Genomic DNA, 17,328 nt, shown 5'->3' with positions numbered 1-17,328 from the left:
ATCAGAACATACATATCAATCAGAGGTTGTGCTCCCTAGTCAGTCTGTCAATCAGAACATACATATCAATCAGAGGTTGTGCTCCCTAGTCAGTCGGTTAGTGTGTAACAAATATAGGTTTGACAGCTTTTATTTATATAGATATATAAAATTATTAACAGAACGTATATCACAGTGTCGCGTTACAAATTAAATGGTTTGTGCTAGAGTGACCCTTTGATCAAAACAAACCTATACATTATACTTATTTAAGAAATAATACATTCTAAAGTAAAAAATAAACCAAATGTTCTAGGCTTTATTTTCATAGATATTTTGAGATACACTTCTGCTCCTGTATATCCGGTATTGAAACAAATCGAACACTGGTAAAAGAGGGTAAATTCAATTTTAGATTGCAAAATGAACAATGAACTACAAAACGTTGCTCTTGTACAGTATAATATAATAGATAGCTATATAGATGACAAACAGATGATAGACAGACAGATAAATAGACAGACAGGGTAGTGTTTAGCAGCCCCCATGCATAAGGTCGAACATGTATAGTAAAATATAATATAATTCATAAACAGACAGATATGGAAGTCTGTAGCAGCCCCCATGCATAAGGCATAAGGTCGCACATGTATAGTAGAATATAATTCACAGACAGACAGATAGGGAAGTCTGTATCAGCCCCCATTCATTAGGTTGCACATGTATAGTATTTTATAATATAATTTACAGACAGACATACAGATAGATGGGACAGTCAGGGTAGTCTTTAGCAGCCCCCATGCATAAGGTTGCCCATGTATAGTATAATATAAATCATAGATAGATAGATAGATAGATAGATAGATAGATAGACAGGGTAGTGTGTAGCAGCCCCCATGCATAAGGTTGCACATGTATAGTATTTAATAATATAATTCATAGATAGATAGAACAGACAGGGTAGTCTTTAGCAGCCACCGTTCTTTAGCAGCCATTAGGTTGCACATGTACAGTATAATATAATTCATAGACAGACAGATAAATAGATGATAGACAGACAGATAGATGGGACAGACAGGGTAGTGTGTAGCAGCCCCCATGCATAAGGTTGCACATGTATAGTATAATATAATTCATAGATTGGTAGCTAATTAGATAGATAGATAGATAGATAGATAGATAGATAGATAGATAGATAGATAGATAGGCAGTGTGTAGCAGCTCCCATGCATAAGGTTGCACATGCCAGGGTTAAACCCCTTCGGTACAACTTTGCTCTATGGAATTGCGTGGCATTATACAAATAAATAATAATAATGTGGTTACAAAGACAGAGTTCTATTACTGTGCGTACAAACAGGAAATGATTAACTCTCTGTTATCATTCCACGGAATTCACCGCACGTTGTTTTACTACGTACTCCTGTCCCCTAAGGGTTCACTCCCTTTATAGTCAAGGACACAGGCTGCATAATCTATTTCTATAGAAAGCCCCGCCCCCAGCGTGATGTCATTCTTACCCAACCCCCAAACTGGTATTAGAGCCACATGACTGAGAAAAAGTAGGTAAAAGGTCAGTCTATGCCGAGCGCTTGTTCTGGCAGCCTAATGTCTCTAACCCTGTGCAGAGCACACACAGAGAGGCAGCTTTAGTCAATGGGGACTCAATGTTCTGGCCCTTGCAAACCTCAGCAGTCATTTATTCTCTTCTACATAAAACAAAACATGCACCTTTTCCCCAGCACACTAAAAGTTATATCATTAACCCCTTAGTGACCAATGACGGAATTATTCAATCATGGAACAACTGAGCAGACTGAAATGTATCCTTAAGGGGTTAAACAAAATATTTGTAAACATCTTTACTATATTCAGCCATTAACATGATCAGAAATCAATAATGCAAAATGTGTCCACTAATGAAATCAACTGTATCCAGCTGCACCAGTTACATGCAAGGAAGTGCTTTACAATTTATATGTTACAAACTTGCATTGATTTAGACACATCTTAACCCTTCATATAATACATTTAATAGTATTCATCACTGCAACACCTGCTAGCAGAGAGAGACAGACACACATGAGAGACATACAAATTTGAATGAAAATGAGTTTGCACAAAGCTTTTACAACGTAAGAAAATGAATAAATATCTGCATTACAAATTCATGTTTCTTCCCCTGTTCTTCATTTATTTATTTACACCATATAAATATTGTATCAAGTCATAGCCAACTGACAGATCACTTTGTAATACGTCATTGTCCTGTGCAAATTTAACTGATCTCCTGTAATCTGCTGAGATCTTTGTAAAGTTGGCATAGCCCATCTACTCTGTGTCAGTATTTTCCTTAAACATTTGCTTTGACAAATAAATAGTATTGTTACAACAGGCTAAAGAAATGTATCAGTAAGGAATAAAATAAAATCACATTTACCTGTCTATGCTTATCTTCTGACAAGCTGCAGACACACACACACCCCAGCCTCTCTCCCCTGCACCACTCACAGACTGGAAAGCCACCCCTCCCAAGCCTGGGCCAGACACCTCCCACTAATGGGAGGAACCAGTTTTGTTTCATGATACCAAATATACAGGGGTGCCCTCCCTCTCTGCCTTACAGGGCTGGAATTTCATTCAACCCACAGGCTGGAATTGCAGGGCTGATATAGATGGTTTTTAAGGGCATTCTAAAACACAAACAGAAAAGCTCTAATTTTCTGAGTATGGTGTTTGTGTGTTAGTGACTGTTGCTAACTATGTTTTAATACAATGTCTCTAGTAAAAGCTATCTCTGTTTCAAAGAGATGTGCACATGTGCAGTGCACTCTTATTGTGCCAGCTTGGAATGCCAGCAGTGTCACAATCATTCATTTGCATCATACAATCCAGTGCCAGCTCTCTGAGAAGGTGTAATGTTGGAATGCTGGTGCACTGGACACACACAGCATATGTATGTATGCCTTTGATACAGTTTTGCTACTGCAATATATTGTATAACAAAAATTATTCTAGTCAAATCTGAAATATACACTTGAATTTCGACTAATATGTATCCTTGATCCCCTCCCCCCACCCAAAACACAGTGAAGCTCCTGAGTAAGACTCTAACTCTGTATTTAAATGGGCATCAAAGTGCAAAAAGGAAATGACTAATAAAACCTTTTGAGTCTTTTTGTGAGTATTATATTGCAATGTATTTCACATCTTCACATCCAGAACCTACAGTGAGATAAATAGCTCAGGCTACATTTGCTTTCTAAACTTCTTTGTAAAGACTTGTTATATAATCTCATCATAGAGTTTGAGAATAAAAAGTGCACAAATGACCTTTGTACAATAGAATGTCACTTTCATTTCTTTGTGAAGGTTAAACACATAGGGCTGGATTACAAGTGGCGCGCTGGTCACAATAAGAAATATCACAACCACGCTAAGTTGTGTACATAATTACAAGTTAACAGTAAACGTGTTCGCTCAAGCGCAAACCATAAAGTATTACACTCATATGTACACTATCTGTTAAAAATTATTCATATCAATATTAATCATTTTTTAAAAAGGGTTAAAAGGTATATGGTTTATGACAAGGTGTTTGAATTGAAAGAGCTATATTGTATACATATATGTCTAAATATGTGTCTGTGTGTATATATATGTCTATATATTTATATGCATGTGTAATTATATATGTAAATACATACATATAAACATTCATATATAAAAACATATATACACACATCAAAATTAATTTGTATTCATTTTTAATATTTTATAATGTGTTTGTGTATTTACAGTAAATATTTTACATTCATATGTTCTTCACATAGTGGAAAATGTTGTTTGTATTTTTAAATATATTCCTATATGTCTGTATATACCTATATATATTTTTTATAGATATATGCAGTAGGTATAGATATATATTTTAAAAAAAACTGGGAGCTAGCTGCTGATTAGTAGCTACACACATATGTCTTTTGTCATTGGCTCACCTGATACATTCAGGTAGCTCCCAGTAGTGCATTGCTTCTCTAGACTTCAACTTTGCAGGGGTTTATGTCCCTGAAGATTAAAGGGTCATCAAACCCAAAATGTTTATTTCATTATTCAGATAGAACGTACAATTTCAAATAACTTTACATTTCACTTCTATTATCAATTTTGCTTAATTCTCATGATATCCTTTATTGAAGGAACTGCAATTCACTACTGGAAAGCAAATAACAGGAGAAGACATATATGTGCAGCCACCAATCAGCAGCTTGCTCACAGCTTCTAAGCCTACCTAGGTATGCTTTTAATTTCAACAAAGGATACCAAGAGAATAAAGCAAATTAGATAATAAAAGTAAATTGGAAAGATGTTTAAAATCACATGCTCTATCTAAATCTTGAAAGAAAAAAATTTGGGTTTTCATGTCCCTTTAATGACATCCTTATAGTGCTCAGTAGCAGCAACCAATGTTTGTATTTTTGCACTCATGAAATAAAAAAGGACAATCCAGGATAAAAAAATAAAATGATCTATTTCATTACAGAGACAAATTATTCTCTTTTACTGTGAGTTAAAGGGTTAAAGGGACATGAAACCCACAATTTTGCTTTCATGATTTAGGTCGAACGTACATTTTTAAACAACTTCAATCAATCAAAATCATTTGTTGAAGGAGCAGCAATGAACTACTGGTTTCTAACTGAACATGTGGGTGAGCCATTGACAATCGGTATATATATGCAGCCACCAATCAGCAGCTAGAACCTAGGTTCATTGCTGCTCCTGAGCTCTACTAGATAAACTTTTCAGCAAAGGATAACAAGGGAAGGAAAAGTTGTTTAAAATTGTATGTTCTATCCAAATCATGAATGTCTAATTATGACTTAACTGTCCCTTTAAGCTCCTTCAAAAGTATCAGAGACCTAAGTCCTGATGATCAAAGACTCGCCAGCATGGAGAGAAATCTCACAAAATGTAATGTATGTAATGTATACAGAACCTGTATAGCCAGAGAAACAGCTCTCAAGCTAAAATGTACTTTTATAAAATGATTTACCTCACAGTACTGATAAGATCTTTTATTTAAAGGGACAGTCAAGTCCAAAAAAAACTTGATTTAAATAGGGCATGTCATTTTAAACAACTTTTAAATTTACTTTTATCACCAATTTTGCTTTGTTCTCTTGGTATTCTTAGTTGAAAGCTAAACCTAGGAGGTTCATATGCTAATTTCTTAGACCTTGAAGGCCGCCTCTAATCTGAAAGCATTTTGATAGTTTTTCCCCACTAGAGAGCATGTGTTTCATATAGATCAGTGTTTTTCAACCAGTCTGCCGTGGCACACTAGTGTGCCGTGAGAGATCCTCAGGTGTGCCACGGCAGACTGACAACAGTGTGACATATTTTTTAAACTTTGCTTGTTTTTTACTCCCAGTGCAGGGGTAGTTTGTAGGAGGCATGGCATAACCGCACAATACATACAGTATGTGTGTGTTTGTGTGTATGTGTATATATATATATATGCTGTATTAGGCTACAATGTGTGATTTTTTTAAAATTTTGGGATGGTGGTGTGCCACAGGATTTTTTAATGTAAAAAAGTGTGCCACGGCAAAAAAAAGGTTAAAAATCACTGATATAGATAACATTGAGCCCACGCACGTGAAGCTCCTAGGAGTGAGCACTGATTGGCTAAAATGCAAGTCTGTCAAAAGAACTGAAATAAGGGGGCAGTTTGCAGAGGCTTAGATACAAGGTAAATACAGAAATCTTAAAACATGTGTTATTATAACTGTTGGTTATGCAAAACTGGGGAATGGGTAATAAAGGGATTATCTATCTTTTTAAACAACAAAAACAATAGTTATATTAATACACTTTTTACCTCTGTGATTACCTTGTATCTAAGCATCTTCTGATCACATAATATGTTATTTATTATCTATTGATTTGCATTTAGTACTGTGTTGTGCTGACTCTTAAATAACTTCTCGACTGTGAGCACAATGTTATCTATATGGCCCACATGAACTAGCAGTCTCCTGCATGTGATAAGAAGCTGTCTGCAGTGGCTTAGAAACAGGCAGAAATGTAGAGGTTTAAAGGTTATAAAGTATATTAATCTAACAATGTTGGTTGTGCAAAGCTGGGGAATGGGTAGTAAAGGCGTTATCTATCTTTTTAAACAATAACAATTTTAGTGTTGACTGTCCCTTTAATAGCGATCAGATCAATAGTTTCTGAGGGTGAGCACACCCTGTACCGCCCTGTCTTGCCATATGATTGGTGCACATTCATTAGCCCTATATATCCATATTCAAATACTTAGCTTACTCAGAGAGCAGCCAGTAGTGTGTAATGTGCGGGAATTGATTTGCCTTGTTGCCAACACCATAAATGCCACCAAGGGTCTCTCTGTAAGTGTATGTGCAGTGTCTGAATGCAGGTGCACAGGGCAAATGAAGACTTTATGCCCCATGCACAGTAATATAACTGTCGGTGAAAGATGCTTATATTCAAACTGAAATAAACAAATCATACCCTGAAATAACAAGAATAACATTACTTTTATGGTTCTTAAAGAGACACTCAATAAAATTAAACTTTCATTATTCCGATAGAACATACCATTTTAAACAACTTTCCAATTAATTCTATTAACAAAATGTGCACAGTCTTTTTATATTTTAACTTTTTGAGTCACCAGCTCCTACTGAGCATGTGCAAGAATAAGTGTGTATGCATTTGTGAATGGCTGATTGCTGTCACATGGTACCTGTATGCATTTGTGATTGGCTGATGGCTGTCACATGGTAAAGTGGGAGTGGGAAAAGACATAACTTTTAAAATTGTCAGAAAAAAAATCTACTACTCATTTGAAGTTCAGACTAAGTGCTATTGCATTGTCTTGTTATCTTGCATTTGTTGTTTATGCAAATCTACTGTGTTGACTGCTCCTTTAAGCTAAAGATTTCTATTCTTCTGTGCAGACACTGTCCCATTATTAAAAGGACATCAAAGTGAAATAGTATTCTGAGCCTTTGTAATGTGTTTCACAAAGTACTGTATGTAGTTTAAAGGACCAGTCAACACATTAGATTTGCATAATCAACAAATGCAAGATAACAAGACAATGCAATAGCACTTAGTCTGAACTTCAAATGAGTAGTAGATTTTTTTTAAAACAAATGTCAAAATTATTTATATTTCCACTCCCCTTGTACCATGTGATAGCAATCAGCCAATCACAAATGCATATACGTATAGTCTGTGAATTCTTGCACATGCTCAGTAGGATCTGGTGACTCAAAAATTGTAAATATAAAAGACTGTGCACATTTTTTTTAATGGAAGTAAATTGGAAAGTTGTTTAAAATTACATGCTGTATCTGAATCATGAAAATGTAATTTAACCTGAGTGTCCCTTTAAGGAAGGTAGCTTTAGCCTTTGGGTTAACACTGAGATTTGTACAGGAAAAAGATGCCAATTTTGGAGCTTATGCGCTGCTGATTGGTACATGTGCGCTTCTGATTGGTGCATGTGCACTTAAGGTGACCAGAATTGTAAAATTAAATCCAGGGACAATTTTTTTTTTTTTTAATGCCAAATGGTAAAAACTATTTTATTATCATATTTCCCTCAAATTATAAATGCAGTGTATTTGGTATGGGTTCATAGAGTGATTGTATGATATATATATATATATATATATATATATATATATATACACATTATTTCTCACATTTTCTCTCTCTCACACACACACAAGTATACATATACACACATACACATACAAACCACACACAAGCATACATTTAGACATGCACATACACACACAAGCATACATATATACACAGATACACACTAGCATTCATATATACAAATACACACAGAAGTATACATATACACACATGCACATACACAAGCATACATAAATACAGGGAGTGCAGAATTATTAGGCAAATTAGTATTTTGACCACATCATCCTCTTTATGCATGTTGTCTTACTCCAAGCTGTATAGGCTCGAAAGCCTACTACCAATTAAGCATATTAGGTGATGTGCATATCTGTAATGAGAAGGGGTGTGGTCTAATGACATAAACACCCTATATCAGGTGTGCATAATTATTAGGCAACTTCCTTTCCTTTGGCAAAATGGGTCAAAAGAAGGACTTGACAGGCTCAGAAAAGTCAAAAATAGTGAGATATCTTGCAGAGGGATGCAGCACTCTTAAAATTGCAAAGCTTCTGAAGCGTGATCATCAAACAATCAAGCGTTTCATTCAAAATAGTCAACAGGGTCGCAAGAAGCGTGTGGAAAAGCCAAGACGCAAAATAACTGCCCATGAACTGAGAAAAGTCAAGCGTGCAGCTGCCAAGATACAACTTGCCACCAGTTTGGCCATATTTCAGAGCTGCAACATCACTGGAGTGCCCAAAAGCACAAGATGTGCAATACTCAGAGACATGGCCAAGGTAAGAAAGGCTGAAAGACGACCACCACTGAACAAGACACACAAGCTGAAACGTCAAGACTGGGCCAAGAAATATCTCAAGACTGATTTTTCTAAGGTTTTATGGACTGATGAAATGAGAGTGAGTCTTGATGGGCCAGATGGATGGGCCCGTGGCTGGATTGGTAAAGGGCAGAGAGCTCCAGTCCGACTCAGACGCCAGCAAGGTGGAGGTGGAGTACTGGTTTGGGCTGGTATCATCAAAGATGAGCTTGTGGGGCCTTTTCGGGTTGAGGATGGAGTCAAGCTCAACTCCCAGTCCTACTGCCAGTTTCTGGAAGACACCTTCTTCAAGCAGTGGTACAGGAAGAAGTCTGCATCCTTCAAGAAAAACATGATTTTCATGCAGGACAATGCTCCATCATACGCGTACAAGTACTCCACAGCGTGGCTGGCAAGAAAGGGTATAAAAGAAGAAAATCTAATGACATGGCCTCCTTGTTCACCTGATCTGAACCCCATTGAGAACCTGTGGTCCATCATCAAATGTGAGATTTACAAGGAAGGAAAACAGTACACCTCTCTGAACAGTGTCTGGGAGGCTGTGGTTGCTGCTACACGCAATGTTGATGGTGAACAGATCAAAACACTGACAGAATCCATGGATGGCAGGCTTTTGAGTGTCCTTGCAAAGAAAGGTGGCTATATTGGTCACTGATTTGTTTTTGTTTTGTTTTTGAATGTCAGAAATGTATATTTGTGAATGTTGAGATGTTATATTGGTTTCACTGGTAAAAATAAATAATTGAAATGGGTATATATTTGTTTTTTGTTAAGTTGCCTAATAATTATGCACAGTAATAGTCACCTGCACACACAGATATCCCCCTAAAATAGCTAAAACTAAAAACAAACTAAAAACTACTTCCAAAAATATTCAGCTTTGATATTAATGAGTTTTTTGGGTTCATTGAGAACATGGTTGTTGTTCAATAATAAAATTAATCCTCAAAAATACAACTTGCCTAATAATTCTGCACTCCCTGTACACATGCACATACACACACATACCAGCATACATATACACACATGCACATACAAGCATACACATATACACATACACAAACACACAAGTATACATATACACACAGGCATACAAATACACATATACACACAAGCATACATATACACACATACACTTACAAGTATACATATACACACATACACACACAAGCATACATATACACACATGCACATAAGCATACATATATACACACATACACACACAAGCCTACATGTACACACATGTACACACACACAAGCATACATATACACACATGCACATACACATACACACACAAGCATACATATACACACATGCACATACACACGCAAGCATACCTATATACACACATGCACATACACAAGCATACGTTTACAGTGTGTGTGTATATATATATATATATATATATATATATATATATATATACAGTATATATATATATACATGTATATATACAGTATATATATATATATATATATATATATATATATATATATATAGTTAGATAGTTAACGTGTGTATGTACAGTATATGTGTGTATATATTTGTGTTTGTATATGTATGTCTTAGAGTATGTGTGTGTATGTATGTGAGTATGTGTGTGTATATATGTGTGTGTTTGTATATGTGTGTGTATATATGTGTGTGTTTGTATATGTATGTGTGTGAGTATGTGTGTGTGTGTATGTTTGTGAGTATGTGTGTGTGTATATGTGTGTGTTTGTATATGTATGTGTGTGTACGTGTGTGTATATATGTGTGTGTTTGTATATGTATGTGTGTGAGTATGTGTGTATGTATGCGAGTATGTGTGTGTATATATGTGTGTGTTTGTATATGTATGTGATTATGTGTGTGTATATATGTGTGTGTTTGTATATGTATGTGTGTGAGTATGTGTGTATGTATGCGAGTATGTGTGTGTATATATGTGTGTGTTTGTATATGCATGTGTGCGTTTTTTGTGTGTGTGTGGGGGGTTGGATTGAATAACCACAACACACTAATAAAATGAATATGAGGCCAACAGTCCTGATATTGGATATAAAATTGTTAGGTAAAAAATACTTATACACCTTTGAACTTGAAATAATCCCCTAGGAGGAGGTCTAAGTAGAATATGGCATCAAGGAAGCAGGCAGATCATTTACGCCTAGAGTTCTGCGTTAGCCGTCAAAACCAGCGTTAGGGGGTCCTAACGCTGGTTTTGTCCTACCGCTGGTATTTAGAGTCTTGTAGGTAAGGGTCTAACGCCGCGACTTTTCCATACCGCAGATCCCCTTACGTCAATTGCGTATCCTATCTTTTCAATGGGATCTTTCTAACGCCGGTATTTAGAGTCTTGGCTGAAGTGAGCGTTAAAACACAGTTAAAGCTCTTAACTACTGTGCTCTAAAGTACACTAACACCCATAAACTACCTATGCACCCCTAAACCGAGGCCCCCCCACATCGCCGCCACTCTATTAAATTTTTTTAACCCCTAATCTGCCGACCGCACACCGCCGCAACCTACATTATCCCTATGTACCCCTAATCTGCTGCCCCTAACATCGCCGACCCCTACATAATATTTATTCTAATCTGCCCCCCCCCCATGTTGCCGCTACCTACCTACAATTATTAACCCCTAATCTGCCGACCGGACCTCACCACTACTATAATAAATGTATTAACCCCTAATCCGCCTCACTCCCGCCTCGCAAACCCTATAATAAATAGTATTAACCGCTAATCTGCCTTCCCTAACATCGCCGACACCTAACTTCAAGTATTAACCCCTAATCTGCCTAATCTGCCGACCGGACCTCGCCGATACTCTAATAAATGTATTAACCCCTAAAGCTAAGTCTAACCCTAACACTCCCCTAAATTAAATATAATTTTATTCTAACGAAATAAAATAAATCTTATTAAATAAATTATTCCTATTTAAATCTAAATACTTACCTGTAAAATAAACCCTAATATAGCTACAATATAAATAATAATTATATTGTAGCTATGTTAGGATTAATATTTATTTTACAGGCAACTTTGTATTTATTTTAACCAGGTACAATAGATATTAAATAGTTAATAACTATTTAATAGTTACCTAGTTAAAATAATTACAAAATTACCTGTAAAATAAATCCTAACCTAAGTTACAATTAAACCTAACACTACACTATCACTAAATTAATTAAATAAACTATCTACAATTATCTACAATTAAATCAACTAAACTAAATTACAAAAACAAACAAACACTAAATTACAAAAAATAAAAAAAGATTACAAGAATTTTAAACTAATTACACCTACTCTAAGCCCCCTAAAAAAATAACAAAGCCCCCCAAAATAAAAAAAATGCCCTACACTATTCTAAAATAAATATTTTACAGCTTTTTTACCTTACCAGCCCTTAAAAGGGCCTTTTGCGGGACATGCCCCAAAGAAAACAGCACTTTTACATTTAAATAAGCATAAGCCCCTGAAGATCTTCCTACCTTGTCTTCACCACGCCGGGTATCACCGATCCGTCCTGAAGAGAGTCCGAAGTCTTCATCCTATCCGGCAAGAAGAGGTCCAGAAGAGGCTCCGAAATCTTCATCCTATCCGGAAAGAAGAGGAGATCCGGACCGGCAAACATCTTCATCCAAGCGGCATCTTCTATCTTCTTCCATCCGGCGCGGAGCGGGACCATCTTGAAGCAGCCGACGGGCATCCATCCTCTTCTAACGACGTCCTAAGTCCAAATGAAGGTTCCTTTAAATGACGTCATCCAAGATGGCATCCTTCGAATTCCGATTGGCTGATAGGATTCTATCAGCCAATCGGAATTAAGGTAGGAAAAATCTGATTGGCTGATTGAATCAGCCAATCAGATTCAAGTTCAATCAAATTGGCTGATCCAATCAGCCAATCAGATTGAGCTCGCATTCTATTGGCTGTTCCGATCAGCCAATAGAATGCGAGCTCAATCTGATTGGCTGATCCTATCAGCCAATCGGAATTCGAGGGACGCCATCTTGGATGACGTCATTTAAAGGAACCTTCATTCGGACTTAGGACGTCGTTAGAAGAGGATGGATCCGCGTCGGCTGCTTCAAGATGGTCCCGCTCCGCGCCGGATGGAAGAAGATAGAAGATGCCGCTTGGATGAAGATGTTTGCCGGTCCGGATGTCCTCTTCTTGCCGGATAGGATGAAGACTTCGGAGCCTCTTCTGGACCTCTTCTTGCCGGATAGGATGAAGACTTCGGAGCCTCTTCTGGACCTCTTCTTGCCGGATAGGATGAAGATCACAATCACTTCCAGCAGCTCTGAGGGTATTGCAGTGATGCCTCGATATGGAGGCATCCTGCAATACCCCTTTACAAGACTCCGATGCAGAGAGAGCCACTCTGTGGCCCTCTCTGCACCGGTAGTGATGGTGCCGATGGTGCCTTTGTCTGGTGGGAGGAGGGAGCGTGTGTGCGCGCGTGCACGATGCGCGTGTGCACATGCGCGGGTGTGCGTGGGCGCGCGTGCACGTGCACATGCGCACATTAGCCACACTGACACCAATGAAAAAGGAAGGGGGAAAAAGTTTTTGTTTTTTTTTACATTTAAAAGGATCTGGGAGGGGAAGGGGGTGGGGGTATTGTGGGGGGGCTGCTACACTACAGAAATAATTAAGCATACAAATAAAAGTTATAAATAACATTAAAATAGTTTGGTTTGTGGGGCCAAACTGGGTACTGGCAGACAGCTGCCAGTACCCAAGATGGCGGTAATTAGGTAGGGGAGAGGGTTAGAGAGCTGGAGGGGGGGATCAGGGAGGTTGGTGCTAAGGCAGGGGTCCATCACAACTAAAATATTTTATAATTTTTATTTAAAAAAAACCCAAAACTCTTTTATTTAGTACTGGCAGACTTTCTGCCAGTACTTAAGATGGCGGTAACAATTGTGGGGTGGGGGAGGGAAGAGAGCTGTTTGGGAGGGATAAGGGGGTGGGATGTGTCAGATGGGAGGCTGATCTCTAAAATTAACCCTGCAAGCTCCCTACAAGCTACCTAATTTAACCCCTTCACTGCTGGGCATAATTCACGTGTGGTGCGCAGCAGCATTTAGCGGCCCTCTAATTACCAAAAAGCAACGCCAAAGCCATATAAATCTGCTATTTCTGAACAAAGGGGATCCCAGAGAAGCTTTTACAACAATTTCTGCCATAATAGCACAAGCTGTTTGTAAATAATTTCAGTGAGAAACCTAAAATTGTGAAAAATGTAAAGTTTTTTTTTTTTTATTTGCTCGCATTTGGCGGTGAAATGGTGGCATAAAATATACCAAAATGGGCCTAGATCAATACTTGGGGTTGTCTACTACACTACACTAAAGCTAAAATTAACCCTACAAGCTCCGTACAAGCTCCCTAATTAACCCCTTCACTCCTGGACATAATACACGTGTGGTGCGCAGCGGCATTTAGCGGCCTTCTAATTACCAAAAAGCAACCACAAAGCCATATAAGTCTGTTATTTCTGAAAAAGGGGATCCCAGAGAAGCATTTACAACCATTTGTGCCATAATTGCAGAAGCTGTTTGTAAATAATTTCAGTGAGAAACCTAAAGTTTGTGACAAAATTTGTGAAAAAGTGAACTTTTTTTTTTTTTATCGCATTTGGCGGTGAAATGGTGGCATGAAATATACCAAAATGGGCCTAGATCAATACTTTGGGATGTCTTCTAAAACAAAATATATACATGTCAAGGGATATTCAGGTATTCCTGACAGATATCAGGGTTCCAAAGTAACTAGCGCTAATTTTGAAAAAAAGTGGTTTGGAAATAGCAAAGTGCTACTTGTATTTATTGCCCCATAAATTGCAAAAAAAGCAAAGAACACGTAAACATTAGGTATTTCTAAACTCAGGACAAAATTTATAAGCTATTTAGCATGGGTGTTTTTTGGTGATTGTAGATGTGTAACAGATTTTGGGGGTCAAAGTTAGAAAAAGTGTGTTTTTTTTCAATTTTTTCCTCATATTTTATCATTTTTTTTTAGTAAATTATAAGATATGATGAAAATAATGGTATCTTTAGAAAGTCCATTTAATGACGAGAAAAACGGTATATAATATGTGTGGGTACAGTAAACGAGTAAGAGGAAAATTACAGCTAAACACAAACACTGCAGAAATGTAAAAATAGCCATTGTCATTAAGGGTAAGAAAATTGAAAAATGGTCCGGTCATTAAGGGGTTAAGGGCTGGTAAGGTAAAAGAGCTGTAAAATATTTATTTTAGAATAGGGTAGGGCATTTTTTTATTTTGGGGGGCTTTGTTATTTTTTTAGGGGGCTTAGAGTAGGTGTAATCCGTTTAAAATTCTTGTAATCTTTTTTTATTTTTTGTAATTTAGTGGGTTTTTTTTTTTGTAATTTAGTGTTTGTTTGTTTTTTGTAATTTAGTTTAGTTGATTTAATTGTAGATAATTGTAGATAGTTTATTTAATTAATTTAGTGATAGTGTAGTGTTAGGTTTAATTGTAACTTAGGTTAGGATTTATTTTACAGGTAATTTTGTAATTATTTTAACTAGGTAACTATTAAATAGTTATTAACTATTTAATAGCTATTGTACCTGGTTAAAATAAATACAAAGTTGCCTGTAAAATAAATATTAATCCTAATAGCTACAATATAATTATTATTTATATTGTAGCTATATTAGGGTTTATTTTACAGGTAAGTATTTAGATTTAAATAGGAATAATTTATTTAATAAGATTTATTTTATTTCGTTAGAATAAAATTATATTTAATTTAGGGGGGTGTTAGGGTTAGGGTTAGACTTAGCTTTAGGGGTTAATACAATTATTAGAGTAGCGGCGAGATCCGGTTGGCAGATTAGGGGTTAATACTTGAAGTTAGGTGTCGGCGATGTTAGCGAGGGCAGATTAGGGGTTAATACTATTTATTATAGGGTTTGCAAGGCGGGAGTGAGGCGGATTAGGGGTTAATACATTTATTATAGTAGCGGTGAGGTCCGGTCGGCAGATTAGGGGTTAATAATTGTAGGTGGCGGCGACGTTGGGGGCAGCATATTAGGGGTTAATAAATATAATATAGGGGTCGACAGTGTTAGGGGCAGCAGATTAGGGGTACATAGGGATTATGTAGGTTGCGGCTGTGTACGGAGTGGCAGATTAGGGGTTAAAAATAATATGCAGGGGTCAGTGATAGCGGGGGCGGCAGATTAGGGGTTAATAAGTGTAAGGCTAGGGGTGTTTAGACTCGGGGTACATGTTAGGGTGTTAGGTGCAGACTTAGGAAGTGTTATCCCATAGGAAGCAATGGGGCTGCGTTAGGAGCAGAACGCTGCTTTTTTGCAGGTGTTAGTTTTTTTTTCCAGCTCTAACTGCCCCATTGTTTCCTATGGGGGAATCGTGCACGAGCACGTTTTTTAAGCTGGCCGCGTCCGTAAGCAACGCTGGTATTGAGAGTTGCAGTGGCGGTAAATATGCCTGTACGCTCCCTTTTTGGAGCCTAACGCAGCCCTTCAGAGAACTCTATATACCAGCGTTGTTTAAAAGGTGTGGGGGGGAAAAACCACGCGTAGCTAATGCACCCCTTTGGCCGCAAAACTCTAAGTCTAGGCATTAGTTAACAGAGAGGAGTTGCAGGTGGCCTTGCATGATATACCACAGGGCCTCTCGCTGTCGCCTTGTGTCCGCTACGAGAGTCCCTGGGCTGATATAGGCCATACATGCCAAGTTAGTGACCTGAGGAGCAAACACTCTGGTATACAGGGAGACAGACTTTTGACAGCTGTGTGCTACATCTTAATAGTAGAAAGATCATAGCAGTTATAGCGTAACAAAGTGTCACTTACATATGTATTTAACAATGTGACCAGGCAGCCCACATACACAGCACAGTCTATGATAATCTGTAGTCAGCAGATCAGTCTGCCTCACATAGAAACACAGCACATGAGTTTGTTCTGAGCATCAGCATTCTCAACATCACACTGCATCACAGCCTGTCCGCCTTAATAAGCAGTTAAAATGTCACTGTATCATAAAGCAACACTGCACAGCCCAAGTCTGTCAATATAGGAAACATTCAATATTATATGTCACAACCTTAAGCTCAACAACCGGGACTCCCTCTTCCCACACCCACGCACTTACTTACCTTGTCCTCACCAGTCAGGTCAGGAGTTTCCCTCCAGGCTTGCGCACTGCCTGCCGTATGCTGAGACAAAGTGACGTTATCAGGAGCATCACTTCCTCCCAGTGCTTGGCAGGAGGCCAATCTGGAGACTGTCCCCTAAAATTGGGGATGTCTGGTCACCCTACTGTACACTAGCTGTAGAGCATACTAGAGGCTAGGTATGCACTGAGTTCAGCACTTGAAATGTGTATAAGGTTCTAATCTCAGTGCATACTTGTATGTACCTTTAAATCGAGTAACACATACAGTATCTAGTAACAAACTGCAAATGTATTCTGAGAATTTAGCTACAGCAGTTGTGTCCTAAGATTTTGGGCCTTTTGCTGTTTTTCTAATGTCATCACCTCTCCTGATCTGCAAAAGTGTCATTCCTGTTATCACTGTATATCAGGGTCAGCTCCAACGGGGGGGGGGGGGGGGGCATTGGTGGGGCAATTCCCACCCAAATGCAATGCTGTGCCCCCTCAAAAAATAGTGATATGATCATACTCTGTAAAAATAATAAAATAAGGAATTGTTATGTAATGCTGCACGCTGGGGGCAGAGTTAGCTGCAGAACTATGAGGTCGCATCACGCATCTGCAAGGAGCTCCGTGTCCTAACCTCTTATTTGGAATTGGAAGTTAATTA

The 17,328-nt window shown here is 37.8% G+C and overlaps 1 protein-coding gene across 1 annotated transcript in view; it reads right to left on the bottom strand.

Annotated features, from left to right (window-relative positions):
- Positions 1-2,502, bottom strand: part of CPT1A (carnitine palmitoyltransferase 1A) — a 118,405-nt gene extending 115,903 nt beyond the window's left edge. The window contains 1 exon segment of the mRNA XM_053720449.1: positions 2,420-2,502. The gene's annotated coding sequence lies outside the window, so the exon portion shown is untranslated.
- Between the last annotated feature and the right edge of the window lie 14,826 nt (positions 2,503-17,328).

This window comes from Bombina bombina, chromosome 7 (genome assembly GCF_027579735.1).
Source record: "Bombina bombina isolate aBomBom1 chromosome 7, aBomBom1.pri, whole genome shotgun sequence".
Taxonomy (NCBI): domain Eukaryota; kingdom Metazoa; phylum Chordata; class Amphibia; order Anura; family Bombinatoridae; genus Bombina; species Bombina bombina.
Note: the sequence above shows the minus strand (reverse complement) of the source record. Positions and strands in the feature narration are given on the sequence as shown.